The sequence below is a fragment of the Macaca thibetana genome, chromosome 12 (assembly GCF_024542745.1).
Source record: "Macaca thibetana thibetana isolate TM-01 chromosome 12, ASM2454274v1, whole genome shotgun sequence".
Lineage (NCBI taxonomy): Eukaryota > Metazoa > Chordata > Mammalia > Primates > Cercopithecidae > Macaca > Macaca thibetana.
In genome coordinates, this window is record NC_065589.1 from 94635246 (window position 1) to 94651969 (window position 16724).

Below are 16724 nucleotides of genomic sequence, written 5' to 3' on the forward strand. Positions count from 1 at the left end.
CTGCGCCTGGCTTATTTCACTTAGCATAATGGTAGCTCTATTTTTAGTTTTTAAAGGAACCTCTAGACTGTTGTACATAGTGGCTGTACTAACTTGCACTCCCACCAACATTGTAGGAGGGTTCCCTTTTTTCCGCATCCTAACTAGCATTTGTTATTGCCTATCTTTGGATATAAGCCATTTTAATTGGGGTGAGAGGATATCTCATTGTAGTCTTGATTTGCATTTCTGATGATTGATAGAGCACGCTTTCATATACCTGTTTGCTATTTGTATGTCTTCTTTTGAGAAATGTCTATTCAATCAAATCTTTTGCCCATTTTTAAATTGGATTGTTAGATTTTTGTCCTGTAAAGTTTCTGAGCTCCTTACATATTCTGGTTATTGATCCTTTGTCAGATAGGTAGTTTGCAAATATTTTCTCCCATTCTGTTTGTTGTCTCTTCACTTTCTTGACTGTTTCCTTTGCTGTGCAGAAGCTTTTTAACTTAATGTGATCCCATTTGTCCATTTTTGCTATGGCTGCCTGTGCTCATGGAATGTTGCTCAAGAAATAGTTGCCCAGATCAATGTCTTAGAGAGCTGCTCCAATGTTTTCTTGTAGTAATTTCATAGTTTGAGGTCTTAGGTGTAAGTCTTTAATGTATTTTGATTCGGTTTTTGTTTATGGTGAGAGATGGGGGTCTAGTTTCATTCTTTGCATATGAATATTGAGTTTTCCCAGCACCAATTATTGAAAAGACTATCTCTTCCCCCAGCGTATGCTTCTGGTACTTTTGTCAAAAATGAGTTCACTGTATGTGTATGGATTTGTTTCTAGGTTTTTCAACTCTGTTCCATTGGTCTGTGTGTCTGTTTTTATGCCAATACCATGCTGTTTTGGTGTTTACATATATAAATCTGTAGTATATTTGAAGTCAGGTAATGTGATTTCTCCAGTTTTGTTCTTTTGCTTAGAACAGCTTTGGTTATTTTGGATTTTTTGTGATTCCATATAAATTTTAGGATTGTTTTTTCTATTTCTGTGAAGGATGTCACTGGTATTTTGATAGGCATTACACTGATTTTATACATAAGAAAGCCAAAGGAATGATCTAAAAATCTACAAAAATTAACAAGTTCAGCAAGATTGCAGGATACAAGATCAATATACAAAAATCAATCATTTTCTTTTGGCATTGACTCAGTGTTAAAAAAATTGGTTATTTTCTCTAAACTGGCAATGAATAATCTGAAATGAAATAATAAAACAATTCCATCTAAAATTGTATTAAAAATTAAAATATTTGTGAATAAATTTAACAAAGGAAGAGTAAAATTACATTTTAAAAACTACAAAATATCAGTGAAAGAAATTAAAGACTTAAGTGAATACAAAGACATCTCACGTTCATGGATCTCAGCTCTACTGTTGTTAAGATAATAAAATTCTCCAAATTGATGTACTGATTCAATGTAATCTCTATCAAAATCCCAGCTGACTTCATTGCTAAAATTGGTAAGTTGATCTTAAAATTCACATGGAAATTGATGGAACGTAGAATAGCCCAAACACACCATTTTAAAAAACAGGAACAAAATTGGAGGACTCTTACTTCCTTATTTCAAACATATCAAAGCTACAGTGATTAAGATAGTGTGGTACCTACAAAAAGATAGATACGTACAGATCAAGGAAATAGACATGACAGATAAATAACAGCATGTATTGACAAAGATGTGGAGAAACTGAAACCCTCATACACTCTTGGTAGGACTGTAAATGGTGCAGCTGTTTTGGAAAACAGCCTAACAGTCTCTCAAATGTTAAACATAAAGTTAACATATGAGTCAGTAATTCTATGCCTAGATATATAACAAAGAGCAATGAAAATATATATTTACATAAAAACTTGTACACAAATATTTATAGTATTATTATTCACAATAGCTAAAAAGTAGAAACAGCTCAAATATTCATCAATAGATGAATAAAATAAAAGGTGGTATATTCATAACTGAAATATTATTTGGTAATAGAAAAGAAAAAATTACTGATACATGCTACAATACTGATGAACATTAAAAATACTGTACTAAGTAAAAGAAGGAAATGAGAAAATAATGAGCAGGGAAGAGCCTGGCATGGTCACACTGAAAACATACAGTCATTAGGCTTAGTATTGATAAGCCAAGAGAAGGTCAGTAAAGGTATGAGGAGATTGATAATTTGTATTGAGGCCTGTTTCATCTAGAAGGATAAAGAGTCATGGCAGTGTAACGGTGAATTCGATCAGATGCCCAGTACTTTAAACTGCTCTAGTTCCCCTTTTTTATTCTGAAGTTCCTAAAACCTGTTAAAAGCCAGGAATCTCATTATTAAGAATCAGGAAGAAGTTGAATCCCTGAATAGACCAATAACAGCGTCTGAAATTGAGGCAATAATTAATAGCCTACCAACCAAAAAAAAGGCCAGGACCAGAGAGATTCACAGCCAAATTCTACCAGAGGTACAAGGAGGAGCTGGTACCGTTCCTTCTGAAATTATTCCAATCAATAGAAAAAGAGGGAATCCTCCCTAACTCATTTTATGAGGCCAACATCATCCTGATACCAAAGCCTGGCAGAGACACAAGAAAAAAAGAGAATTTTAGACCAATATACCTGAAGAACATCGATGCAAAAATCCTCAATAAAATACTGGGAAACTGAATCCAGCAGCACATCAAAAAGTTTATCCACCATGATCAAGTGGACTTCATTCCTGGGATGCAAGGCTAGTTCAACATATGCAAATCAGTCAACGTAATCCAGCATATAAACAGAACCAGACAAAAACCACATGATTATCTCAATAGATGCAGAAAAGGCCTTTGACAAAATTCAACAGCCCTTCATGCTAAAAACTCTCAATAACTTCGGTATTGATGGAACGTATCTTAAAATAATAAGAGCTATTTATGAGAAACCCACAGCGAATATCATACTGAATGGGCAAAAACTGGAAGCATTCCCCTTCAAAACTGGCACAAGACAGGGATGCCCTCTCTCACCACTCCTATTCAACATAGTGTTGGAAGTTCTGGCCAGGGCAATCAGGCAAGAAAAAGAAATAAAGAGTATTCAATTAGGAAAAGAGGAAGTTAAATTGTCCCTGTTTGCAGATGACATGATTGTATATTTAGAAAACCCCATCGTCTCAGCCCAAAATCTCCTTAAGCTGACAAGCAACTTCAGCAAAGTCTCAGGATACAAAATCAATGTGCAAAAGTCACTAGCATTCTTATACACCAATAACAAACAGAGAGTCAAATCATGAGTGAACTCCCATTCACCATTGCTTCAAAGAGAATAACATACCTAGGACTCCAACTTATAAGGGATGTGAAGGACCTCTTCAAGGAGAACTACAAACCACTGCTCAATGAAGTAAAAGAGGACACAAACAAATGGAAGAACATTCCATGCTCATGGATAAGAAGAATCAATATCATGAAAATGGCCATACTGCCCAAGGTAATTTACAGATTCAATGCCATCCCCATCAAGCTACCAATGACTTTCTTCACCGAATTGGAAAAAACTACTTTAAAGTTCATATGGAACCAAAAAAGAGCCCGCATTGCCATGACAATCCTAAGCCAAAAGAACAAAGCTGGAGGCATCATGCTACCTGACTTCAAACTATACTACAAGGTTACAGTAACCAAAATAGCATGGTACTGGTACCAAAACAGATATAGACCAATGGAACAGAACAGAGCCCTCAGAAATAATACCACACATCTACAACCATCTGATCTTTGACAAACCTGACAAAAACAAGAAATGGGGAAAGGATTCCCTATTTAATAAATGGTGCTGGGAAAACTGGCTAGCCATATGTAGAAAGCTGAAACTGGATCCCTTCCTTACGCCTTATACAAAAAGTAATTCAAGATGGATTAAAGACTTAAATGTTAGACCGAAAACCTTAAAAACCCTAGAAGAAAACCTAGGCAATACCATTCAGGACATAGGCATGGGCAAGGACTCATGTCTAAAACACAAAAAGCAATGGCAACAAAAGACAAAATTGACAAATGGGATCTAATTAAACTAAAGAGTTTCTGCACAGCAAAAGAAACTACCATCAGAATGGACAGGCAACCTACAGAATGGGAGAAAAGTTTTGCAATCTACTCATCTGACAAAGGGCTAATATCCAGAATCTACAAAGAACTCAGACAAATTTACAAGAAAAAAGCAAACAACCCCATCAAAAAGTGGGCAAAGGATATGAACAGACACTTCTCGAAAGAAGACATTTATGCAGCCAACAGACACATGAAAAAATGCTCATCATCTCTGGCCATCAGAGAAATGCAAATCAAAACCACAATGAGATACCATCTCACACAGTTAGAATGGCGATCATTAAAAAGTCAGCAAACAATAGGTGCTGGAGAGGATGTGGAGAAATAGGAACACTTTTACACTGTTGGTGGGACTGTAAACTAGTTCAACCATTGTGGACGACAGTGTGGTGATTCCTCAAGGATCTAGAACTAAAAATACCATTTGACCCAGTGATCCCATTACTGGGTATATACCCAAAGGATTATAAATCATGCTGCTATAAAGACACATGCATAGGTATGTTTATTGCGGCACTATTCACAATAGCAAAGACTTGGGACCAACCCAAATGTCTATCAATGATAGACTGGATTACGAAAATGCAACACATATACATCATGGAATACTATGCAGTCACAAAAAAGGATGAGTTCATGTCCTTTGTAGGGACATGGATGAAGCTGGAAACCATCATTCTCAGCAAATTATCCCAAGGACAAAAAACCGAACACCGCATGTTCTCACTCATCGATGGGAATTGAACAATGAGATCACTTGGACACAGCAAGGGGAACATCACACACCGGGGCCTGTCGTGGGGTGAGCAGAGTGGGGAGTGATAGCATTAGGAGATATACCTAATGTAAATGATGAGTTAATGGGTGCAGCACACCAACATGGCACATGTGTATATATGTAACAAACCTGCACATTGTGCATATGTACCCTAGGACTTAAATGTGTGTGTTTGTGTGTGTGTGTGTGTGTGTATATACACATAAAACTAAAAAACTAAAAAAAAGAAATATATCTTTCCCAAGAGAATGATTTAAGTTTGATTTAATGATTATTGTTTCTTAGATTTAAAAAAAGCAGCTAAATTTTCCATTCATTTAAAAAGTAATACATGATTTTTGGCTGGGTGCAGTGACTCATGCCTATAATCCCAGGACTTTGGCAGGCTGAGGCAGGTGTGTCACCTGAGGTCAGGTGTTCAAGATCAGCCTGGCCAACATGGCAAAACACCGTCTCTACTAAAAATACAAAAAAATTAGCTGGATGTGGTGGTGGGCACCTGTAATCCCAGCTACTTGGGAAGCTGAGGCAGGATAATTGCTTGAGCTCAGGAGGTAGAGGTTGCAGTGAGCTGAGATTGTGCTACTGCACTCCAGCCTGGATGACACAGTGAGACTCTATCTCAAAAAAAAAAAAAAAAAAAAAAAAAGGTAATACACGATTTTTATAGGATTATTAAAGAATACAAATAAGTGTAAGAATGAAAACAGACCTATTATTTAAAACCAAATAACTATTAAACTGTTGATATTTTTGCATATCTTTCTCAGACTTTTTTTCTGCTTTCATTTTTTGCAAAGTAGTGATAATACTAAATTTCGTACATTTTTAAAAAGGAAGTCCACATTTAAGCAAATTATTTGAAAAAATTATGTAAAATAACAAGACATTATTGCATCGTAATTTTTTCATTACCATTCACTATTGTTTATCATTTAGGTTGTTTCCAAATTTAGTTAAAAATACTGTTGTAAAGTTTCCTGTGGATAATGCTTTTTCTATGCTTCCTTAAAACAGATTTTTAGACACTGGGTGAAAGGATAACAACATCTTTAGGTATGGTATACATACATAGATTAGTTGTTTACCAAGTTGTACTAATTTATACCTACCCACAGTGTAAGAAAATACCTGTTTCTGGACATTTTCACAAACATGTCATGTTACCCTCACGAGCACTATTGTCTTAGCAAATCTCTAGAACATGAATCTGAAATTCCACTCATAACCTATATTGAAAGAAGAAATTATAAGTTTCATAAAAGCAGAAATTGTTAATATTTGCTATAAAGACTTTGCATAGCTTTATGAGATAAATGTACTATACATTAAATAAGAGTAAAGTTAATTTTACTTATTGTGTAAAAGAATGAGTTTGTATCAGCTTGATTCAAATCAAAAAACTATTTTGGCCATTTCTGCTATTAGCAAGGCACTGTAATGAATTTTAGGAAATATGAAGGATTATAGGAAGCTTATAGTTTGTTTGGGAAGTTGTTAGCACAAAAGTAGTTCAATAACCATATGAGATTTAAACAAATAGTTTCAGAAAACAGCAGAAGAGTTGTTCAGGGTCTGCACAAAATTATTTGTCAAAGATATAATACAGAAAAATGAAGCCTCTGGAAATTCAGATGCGAGAGATCATTTCAGATTAGGATAAGATTTATTAATTACAGAACTTACTAAACATATAGAAAATATAGAAAAGTCTTGGTCTTTAATTATTCAAAAGTCTTTGAACCATAAGCATCAGCCTTTAAAAAATTCTGTTTAGTGTTTATAACATTTAATCATTTCATTTTTAGATTACTGTTTTTTTTTTCCTTTTTATTATTTCTACTTCAAGACCTACTTCTAACAAAGTATCTTGTAATAGATTACACTAAACAAACCCCTGCTTTGAGTAGTTACTTGCACCTATGGTTCACCTAGTCCAATTATCGGGGCTTTTTTCCCTTGGTATGTATTTTTTTTTGGAGCATCTATTATAATATAATGGTGAATCAATTGGCGCTAGGTTCTTTTGTTTCATATCTATGACATAGCAAAATATCCTTCTTGGATAGTAGAATATTATTCATGCTAAATAAATGTCACTATCAACACTGGCAGCCCACTTTAGTCAATGCTATGAATGAATTTCCATCTTATTACTGTGAAGAAATAACTTTTTTAAAGGTCTGAAGTTTATACACATGCACACACCAACATAACACACACTTTTATGGTACTTAAAAAATGCCATAGTTGATGAGTTATTTGAGATGAGAAAGCATTTATAATAAACTTGAAAAGCTTCAGAATCTTGCTATCCAGAAATTCACCGTTTGTGCTATAGATTGAATGTGTCCTCCAGAGTTCATGTGTTGCAAACATAATCCCCAATGCAACAACGTTGAGAAGTGGGAGTTTCAAGAGGTGATTAGGTTATGAGGGCTCTGCCCTCATAAATGAATTAATGTGGTTATCATAGGACTGGGTTCATTATTGTGAGAGTGAGTTTGTTAATAAAAGTGAGTTTGACCCTCTCTTGTTCTATCTTATACACGTGCTCTATTGCTCTTCTGCTTTTGGCCATTGGGATGATATGGCAAGTGGGTCCTCAACAGACGTAGGCCCCTTGACCTTGGACTTCCCAGTCTGCAGGACCATGAGAAATACATTTTTCTTTATAAATTATGCAATCTGTGGTATTCTGTTATAGCAACACAAAATGGACTAAGACAATTCCCATATTCGGAAGACTGAAGGCAAAACAGGAGAGAGGTCCTATTACCTGAATATTCTTTACGCAATCAAAAGTTCTAACAACATAAAAAACTGACTGATACATGCATCACTCACTAATTGGGCCCTTCTCAAATATCCTTCCCTACTCAACACTAAAGAGCCTGTTCTTACTCTTCATGACAAAAGTTTTGTTGGTCAGTCTTTCTCTAATCATTGGATGGTGTAAACATGTCTGTTCTTTTGGGATGCTATCTATGCCTATAAAAATATGCAAATTTACTCAAAGTCAATATTGGGAAAGATGTGGGATTTCATGGAGTTAATGAAAATTATATTTGAACACTACTCACATCACAAAGCCAGTAAGAGCAGTTGAATAGTGAAATAAAGAAAATGAGCAAGGATCATGATTCGATGGGTGTTTGAAAGGAGAATAATATAAACATTAGTGACTGGAGACACCTTTAGGAAAACTAAAAAACCCTCTGAATATTTTTGCAAAAAACAAGAACCTCTTTAAAAACCATAATAGAAAGGTAAACAATAAGGGCAAGATGTCATATTGCATTACCATCAACTTTGTTAGAAATTACAAAAATGAAAATTAAAGTGTCATTTATCCTTTGTTGCTCTTCATTATTCCCACAGTTAAAATTATAACTTGCATTTAAATAGCCTTCTGTTAAATATTTTTCATAATTAAGTCCCACTAAACGTACCACTACTATTTACCATAAATCTTTGGCTCCTTTACTATAAGTCTTTGGTTCCTATTTCATTTAGATTCCTTGTTCTGGCAGCAATTATTCTTAGATAACAACAATAATAATAACAAAGAACAAGTCATAAAAATAATTTTGCTTCTTAAAAATGAGTATGACCAGATTAAATTAATTCCTTTTTTAAAACAGAGGCAAACCTTAATTAATTGTGCTAATAAACAAAGCATTCATAGTTCTGGTACAGTGTTAACAAAGAAAGCAATGTCCATCATCTGCAATCTTTGTTTATAAAATGATAGATTTCAATGCAGAGAGTGTAGGGAGTAGGGTAAGAAAGTGATTACAGCTCACCTAAATAAACAGGGATCTGCAAAGTCTGGAAAATTAAAATCAATGAGAAGTTATATAGTAAGTCTGCTTGTCAGCTCGGGGATCGAAATGCAGAAGAAATATGATCATAACTCTGATGAACCTTGGCCCAACATTTCTCAGCAACTAAAGTTTTTAAAAGATATATATTAAAAGTCAAATAACATACATGATTATGAAATAATCAATATATCAGATGATAAAAAGCAAGAATCATTAAGAAAGTAATAAAAATCAGTTTCCCAAAATGGTAAGAAAATATGTTCACGTATTAAAAGGGAAAAAAAGCTTTATATTAAGTAATCCAACTACTAAATCAAATGGCAGATTTCATGTCTGTAAGAACAAACACTTTAGTCATAATAACTGTAAATTATTTCAACTGAAATATTATTGCTAAATACTATATGGACATCTGAAAATACTAATAACAAAAAGAAGTGCTTGCTGCTGTTAAAACTTTTTAAAATTTTTATTAAATTATACAGTATTCTGAAGAATAAGTAGAAAGAAATGAATAAAGTGATCATGTATAAAAACGTAATGAATGAGAAGCCAGGCACAGTGGCTCACACCTGTAATCCCAGCACTTTGAGAGGCCGAGGTGGGTGGATGGCTTGAGCTCAGGAGTTCCAGACCAGCCTAGGCAACATGGTGACAGCTTGTCTCTATTAAAAAAAAAAAAAAAATGTGGTGAATTAGAGTGTATGCCCCAACTAACAGTGGTGATGTGATAATATGGGCATATTATTCTCAGATATTCTCATTATTCAGGAAAATCTGGATTTTAATGTAATATTTCCTAATTTTGAAAGATTATGTGAGGCCAGCGATACAAGCCTGTTGGCTGAATCTGGCCCATAAGCCAGAGATTTGTAAATCTAATATTTTGGTTAAGTTTGGTTAATTTACATCTACAACAAAGAAAGTAGATGTTTCAAACAGTTTAGTCCAATTTTCTCATGTCAATTCTATTAATATCATTCTTTCTTTTAGTATGTTTATAAAATTCAACACGATAAGATCTTAATCAGCTTTTATTTCTAATGTGTTGACATTAGGTAGGAGGCAGATGAGAAAAAAGAGGTTGTATGTGCACTGGAACTTGTGAACAAGAACAGTTACCATGTCAAAGGTATACAACTGTCATTGAGATGACTTTTTCTACTCTCTTTCAGTTATCCTTCAGTTATTCAGAATAACAGAGGGCTGTAAACTAAGCTGTTTGAAGAGCAGATGGGGAAAGTAGCTGCTCTGAAATGTGATTAAAATATGAGGCCTCTGTTTAGTATTTATTTTTCTTTTTAAGCTTCAGATTTGTGGCTTAAGGAACTTTAATCAAGGGAAGAAGGACCAGACAGCTGCTGTGGCCCTAGTCTGCTGCTATGTTTCTGCATGGGGAAGGCTATAATAACAGACAGCAAACAAATAACCAACTCTATCATTTGCCAAGGCTGTGAGGAAAAAGTCACTCACATATTGTTGGGGAGAGTGCAGTGTGGGTAGACAACCTTTATGGAGAGCAACTAGCCCGTATCTATCCAAATTAAAAATACATTTACTATTTTGTATTCTGATTCTGAGTAGTTACACAAATCTATGTATATATTAAAATTGATAGAATAGTACATCAAAGGAAAGAAAAAGTCATTTTACAATCTGATAATTTAAAAACAAAAAAGAAAGAAAAAAAAGCAAGTGAGCCTGGCATCAGGTTTGTAGCCATTTTTTGGTTAATAATCCCAGCATCTTAAAGGTGGCAGTACAGACAAGATCCAGCCATTATCTCCTCTAATTTTATAATTACTCCATTGAGACAGGGACCAGCCCCCACTTTCGATAGAGGGTGATACCAAGGCTCCATGAAATGGGAGGTAACTTGCCCAAAGCCATGACCAAGTCAAGGATGATACCCAGATCAAAGGCAAGTCTGCCTGCACAACATGGCCACCAGGTTCCTTCCCTGATGCCCTTATTATCTGTTGTTTTGAGGTGATTGAAATAATGGAAAATTCTTAAAAAATGTATTCACTCTTTGACTCAGTAATCATACCTTTGGAAATGTACCTTAGAGATATCCTGTGTATATACAAAATGACAATATTTAAGGTTATTTACTGTGCTGGTTTTACATCAGCAAAAGATTGAAAAAAAAAAGTGTTCCTTTATGAGGGGCTGGTTAAATAAGCAATGGCATATACTTCTAATGTAATAAGATGCAACTCTAAAGAGAAATGAAGAAGCTCTCCATGTGTGGAGATTTAATCCCCGAAACTCCAATATAAATTATTCAGTAAAAAATGCAAGGACAAAATAGTATATATAGTATGCTACCATTTGTGTAAGAAGAGGGAAAATACATCTGTATCTATATTGTTATATTTGTGTTTATATAAACAAACACCAGAAGAGTACAAAAGAAACTAGCGATAACAGTGACCAGAAGTGGGTGGTAGTGGGGGCCGAACGGGGTAAAAGCAGGATACACAGTATATACCTTCTAATATTGTTTTGATTTTTGAATCAAATGTGGCAAGTTAGGAAGATAGTTAAGAAAGAAAGGGTTTATAAAGCAGCTGAGTGTGGCTATGTTCGTGTGCTAACCTTTTTCTGGGCTCACAGAAGCAGAAATTTTACTTTAACCTTTGCACTGCTCTAGGAAGCATAGATATGATCCATTTAGAGTACTTTTGGCTATATTTGCGTGTGAAGGAGGAGGTGAAAACTGTATTAGGGACTTTGGTGGAGAGCACATTTCTTGTGACTTAAAATAGGGCCATCAGTGAAGGATAAATGGCTTAGTTCTTAGATTTGTTCAGCATATTCCACTACAGGTATGTAATAATTTTATCTGAATAGGAAAGGAAATGCCTGCTCTACTTACCTCAGGACTAAAATTAGGTTTCCTATTTCTGCTTCCAATTGCTAAAAGCTAAATATTGTATGCTGTGGCTGAAAGAGCAAAGGATTCTAATACTTTGGTCTTAGCAGTTAAAGCTGTCAAATACAAATACCAGATAATGTATATCTACTTCACTCCCATCCCCAAAGAATCATTATTCATAAAACTCTCACTGAGAGTTTTTCCTTACTGCAAAAAGTCCACGATGGATTGGAGATCCAATAACTTTCCAGGCTCAGGGTTACCTACTTTCCATAGGACTATATAAATATGGAAGGAAGCTGCTGTAACAAAGACATGCAATCATAGCTACTATCTAGTGATTCACAGTTTATAGATTGCATTCTCACACCTTATTGCATTTAATCTTTACACACACTCTGATGTGTGGGTGTTATCATCTCTGTTTTATAAGTGAAGAAACTGACATCCAGAAAGGTGAGGTGACTGGATAATGGAAGAGGCCGGACTTGAACCTAGATCTTCTGATTTTGAGCCCAAATGATTTTTCAGTACTGTACAGCTTTATATAATTGCCAATGCCTGACATAAAAATACACTGACTAGTATAGAGACAACTAATAATTGCATCTGATGGGGGGGGGAGCGGTGGTTTAAGTCTTAAAAGTCAGTCCATATGGAAAAAATATCCAGTAGTCAGAGTTACTTTTGAGGATCATTTAAATGACCCAGAAAGTACAGAAATACAGTGTAGGGGAAGTTTAACAACCTTGATAATATTTCATTTTAAAGTACAATTTAATATATCATATATAGTAATATATATGTCTAAAATATATTATGCTACATGTATTTTACAAAAGAGAATGGCTATAAATGAATTTATACATTAAACATGTATATCACACAACTCCACTGTACAAATAATGGCTAACATTCATTGAGGGTTCACACTGCTATGCTAATTATACATATATATACACACACATTATATATATACATATTTTTTAACCTTGAACAACATGAGTTTTTGAGATTTTATTTAATCCTTTCAAGATGTCTATGAAGTAGATATGTCATAAATACAGATGAGGAAACAAAGGTATTGAAAAGATGAGTCATGCAGGAAGCAAGTATCAATAACAGAATTTGAATCCACCCAATTTGAGTCTGGAAGTCATGCCCCGAGAACATGAATTCGTATTCTTATTCTTGTTTTGCTGTAGCATATCTATGCATTAAACAAATAAATAGGATGAATCACATATATGCCAAAGAAATTAGGTCATATCCTAATTTCCAAATATGTATGTGCAAACTGTTTTGACAGGATTTCTGGTCAAGATGGTACTGGCAATAGACACTTTAGAGACGTCTCTATTTAAAACAGTACTCAGCAATTACAGATAAAGTATAAGATATATTATTGACAAAGTACAAAAGAATAAAGTATAAGAGATATAGCAAAGAAAAAATCAAGATACTGCCGTACTAAAAGTAAGGGTCACTGTGTAACCGAACACAAAGTAGTATGCAAGGCTGACATTATAGAATAGTTAAGCTCCAGGTCTAGTAGCAGTTAGATGCACCAAGGGTTAATATTGCATGTTAGTGGAGATTAAAAAGAACCACCTGGCAAAAGACTTGAGCAAGTCTCAGTGCATAAAAATGGCACTAAGATGTGATTCCCCAAACTGTGAAAAGAAGCTGAAAAAAGCTTTTGGAGATAAACCATTATATAAAACCAGGAAGACAGAGGAGGCAGACAAATCCTAGCTCCTAAAACTTAAGCCAGTCCCACCCACTGACTCAGTGATTGGGATAAACAGAAGGAGATAGAGATAGAGAGAAAAAAAAGTCACTGTCAGGATGAACCTGCAAAATGATTTCCAAAGCACTTGAGGAAAACTAAAGCTAAGAAAGTCAACAAACACAATTGAAAGAGCATGAATTTTTTTAAAAAATGCAAGAGGAAATATATTTACAGAGCAATTAAAATAAAACATAAAAATAAGAGTTGACGATTCATACAGAAGTCAAGGAAGAAATATCTTAAAAAAGAAAAAGAAATTTTGAAAATAAAATCAAAAGAAAATATAAGAATTGATGTACAGAAAAAAATGACAAAAATTCTTGGAAACTGAAATTAATTATTTGAAAAAGAAAAATCCTAGTAGAGAGGATATATTAGAAAAGGATATAGTAGAAAAGGCACCTAGTAAACTGGAAAACAGGATAGAGCAATTCACTGAGAATATGATACAGAGATACAGAGAGATGAAAACTGAAACAGCGTTAAAAGTCATGGAGGATACAAGCCTTAACACAGAACAAATTTTAGAAATAGAATATAGAAGCCATGGCAGATAAGAATGTTTGCACAGATAATGTCTAAGATATCCCTAGTACTAAAGGTCAGTAGAATACCTTAGATTAAAAGCATCATTATCATCAAATCCAGAGAATATAAAATCCATAAAAATATATCCACACCTCGATCCACCACAGAGCAAGTACAAAATCAAGGTTAATAAGAAGTCTTAATGCTATCAGAGAGAAAAAGATGATCTGTAAGGTAACAACAGTTAAATGGGAGATTTCTTTTCTCTCAAAAGATACTGAAAGATATTAGAGTCTGATCTTCAAATTGCTGAGGTAAAAATAACTGTAACCTAAACACTTAAAATTAGCTAAATTACCATTAATTAGAGAGGCCAAAATAAAGATATTTTCAGAACTACAAAAAGTAGTTTACCTGCTACATGTGCTTGCCGAAATAACTACTTTTCACAGCAAGAAAACAATTTTAGGCCAGGCGTGGTGGCTCATGCTTGTAAACCCAGCACTTTGGGAGGCTGAGATGAGTGGATTACTTGAGTGCAGGAGTTTGAGGCCAGCCTGGGCAACATGGCAAAACCCCTCTCTACCAAAAATACAGAAATAAGCTGGGCGGGAAGTGCGCACCTGAGGTCCCAGCTACTCGGGAGGCTGAGGTGGAAGGATGGGTGATCAAGGCTGCAGTGAGCTGTGATCGTGCCACTGCACTTCAGCCTGGGTGACAGAGTGAGATACCCACCTCAAGAAAAATGAAACAAAAAGCAGAGAAAAAGAAAACTGAACATTGAGGGAAGGCAAGGGACATAAGAAGTAACTGTGAGGATGGAAATCAAACTACTGTCCCTTTTAAAATAAAGTCCACAAAATACAAAGGTGAATTAAGTTCTAGAAAACCTGTAAAGAAAGACAGCAGAGAGGCCGGGCACGGTGGCTCAAGCCTGTAATCCCAGCACTTTGGGAGGCCGAGACGGGCGGATCACGAGGTCAGGAGATCGAGACTATCCTGGCTAATACGGTGAAACCCCGTCTCTACTAAAAAAATACAAAAAAACTAGCCGGGCGAGGTGGCAGGCGCCTGCAGTCCCAGCTACTCGGGAGGCTGAGGCAGGAGAATGGCGTGAACCCGGGGGGCGGAGCTTGCAGTGAGCTGAGATCCGGCCACTGCACTCCAGCCTGGGCGACAGAGCGAGACTCCGTCTCAAAAAAAAAAAAAAAAAAAAAAAAAAAAAAAAAGAAAGACAGCAGATAAAATGTGCAAGGATTGTTTAACTAAAGGATACAGTAAATGATTTTAGACTCTGAGAAATATAATATAGTCCACATGTATATTAAAATTGGTGGTTAATTTTTTTGTTTCTTTTTTTTTTTTCCAGTTAGTTTTTAAAAGAATAGAAATACAAATCTGTAGTTTCCAAACCAGGAAATGAGAAAAAAGAAAAAAGCAGAAGCAACCAAGAGAAATATCAGTTCAACAGATGTCATGAAAGAAGGAAAAAAGTGAAGAAAAATTAACTAAACAAAACCACAATACAATGGTTAAAATGAGCCCAAAGCCAAGTGTGGTGGTATGTGCCTCTAGTCCCCACTACTGGGGAGGTTGAGGCAGGAGGATTACTTGAGCCTATGAAGTTTGAGGCTGCAGTACACTATGACTGCGCCTGTGAATAGCCACTGCACTCCACCTGTCCAACACAGAGACACCTCACTTCTTAAACAAGAAAGAGTCCAAATGTGTAACTATAATAAATTAAATTAACTTCTTAAAGGAAAAATACTATCAGAATGGAATTAGAAAAATAAATCCAGCTTTATGATGCTCACATGAGATACATCTAGAGCTAAATGAAAATAAAGAAGAAAGGAAATGATATTCCAAGTAAATACTAGCCAAAAGAAAAGTAGCAAAGCAATACTGTGATAGTGGATTGTGGGTGTCATCTTGACTGGATGAAGGGATACTCAGACAGCTGGTAAACGATTAATTACTCTCAATGTTTCAGTAGGCACTGTGCCTGACCTTTTTCTGCTGAAAGAGAAATTCAGATGGCTTTGCTTTATTTTGCTTTATTTTTATTTGTTACAGACAGGGTCTTGCTTGTTGCCCAGGCTGTAGTGCAGTTGTACAACCATAGCTCACTGCACCCTCGAACTGCTGTGCTTAAACGATCCTCCCAACTCGACCTCCCTAGTAGCTAGGACTGTAGGCTCGTGCCACCACACCCAGATAACTTTTCCCATTTTTTAGAAATGGGATCTCACTATGTTGCCCAGGTTGGTTTTGAACTTCTGGCCTCAAGTGATCCTCCCACCTTGCCTTCCAATGTTGGGATTACAGGTGTGAGCTACGACAACTTGATGGCTTCACTTTTGATTAGGATGACTAGGCTGCCCCAGTGTGTCTGTGATCGTGTTCCCAGCGGAGACTGGCATGTGAGTTGGTGGAGTGGGTGGAAAATATCCACCCTCAATGTGGGTAGGCACCATCCAATCACTTGGGGAACCGTATGGAACAAAAAAGTGCAGGAAGGGCAATTTTTCACCGCTTCTCTCCTGGAGTCATGATACTCTTCTCCTGACTTTGGACTTCAGAACTCCAGGTTCTCCAACCTTTGAACTCCAGGACTGATACCAGTGGCCTACTGGGCTCTCAGGCCTTCAGTCTTAGACTGAGAATTACACTATCAGCTTCTTTGGTTCTGAGGCCTTCATACTTGGACTGAGCGAGTCTATCGGCTTTCCTGGTTCTCTAGCTTGCAGTCTATCATGGGACTTGTCTGCCTCCATAATCAAGTGAGCCAATTCCCCTA

General features: G+C 35.7%; 1 protein-coding gene across 7 annotated transcripts in view; it reads right to left on the reverse strand.

Moving 5' to 3' along the window:
• The window catches only part of MBD5 (methyl-CpG binding domain protein 5), a 503218-nt gene that overhangs the window by 214091 nt on the left and 272403 nt on the right, over positions 1-16724 (reverse strand). The window contains exon 1 of one of the 7 annotated variants that reach the window (XM_050752178.1): positions 9293-9381. The exons of the other annotated variants lie outside the window; for them this stretch is intronic. The gene's annotated coding sequence lies outside the window, so the exon portion shown is untranslated. Of the gene's footprint in view, positions 1-9292; positions 9382-16724 lie in introns of those variants that run through there. 7 annotated transcript variants of the gene reach the window in all.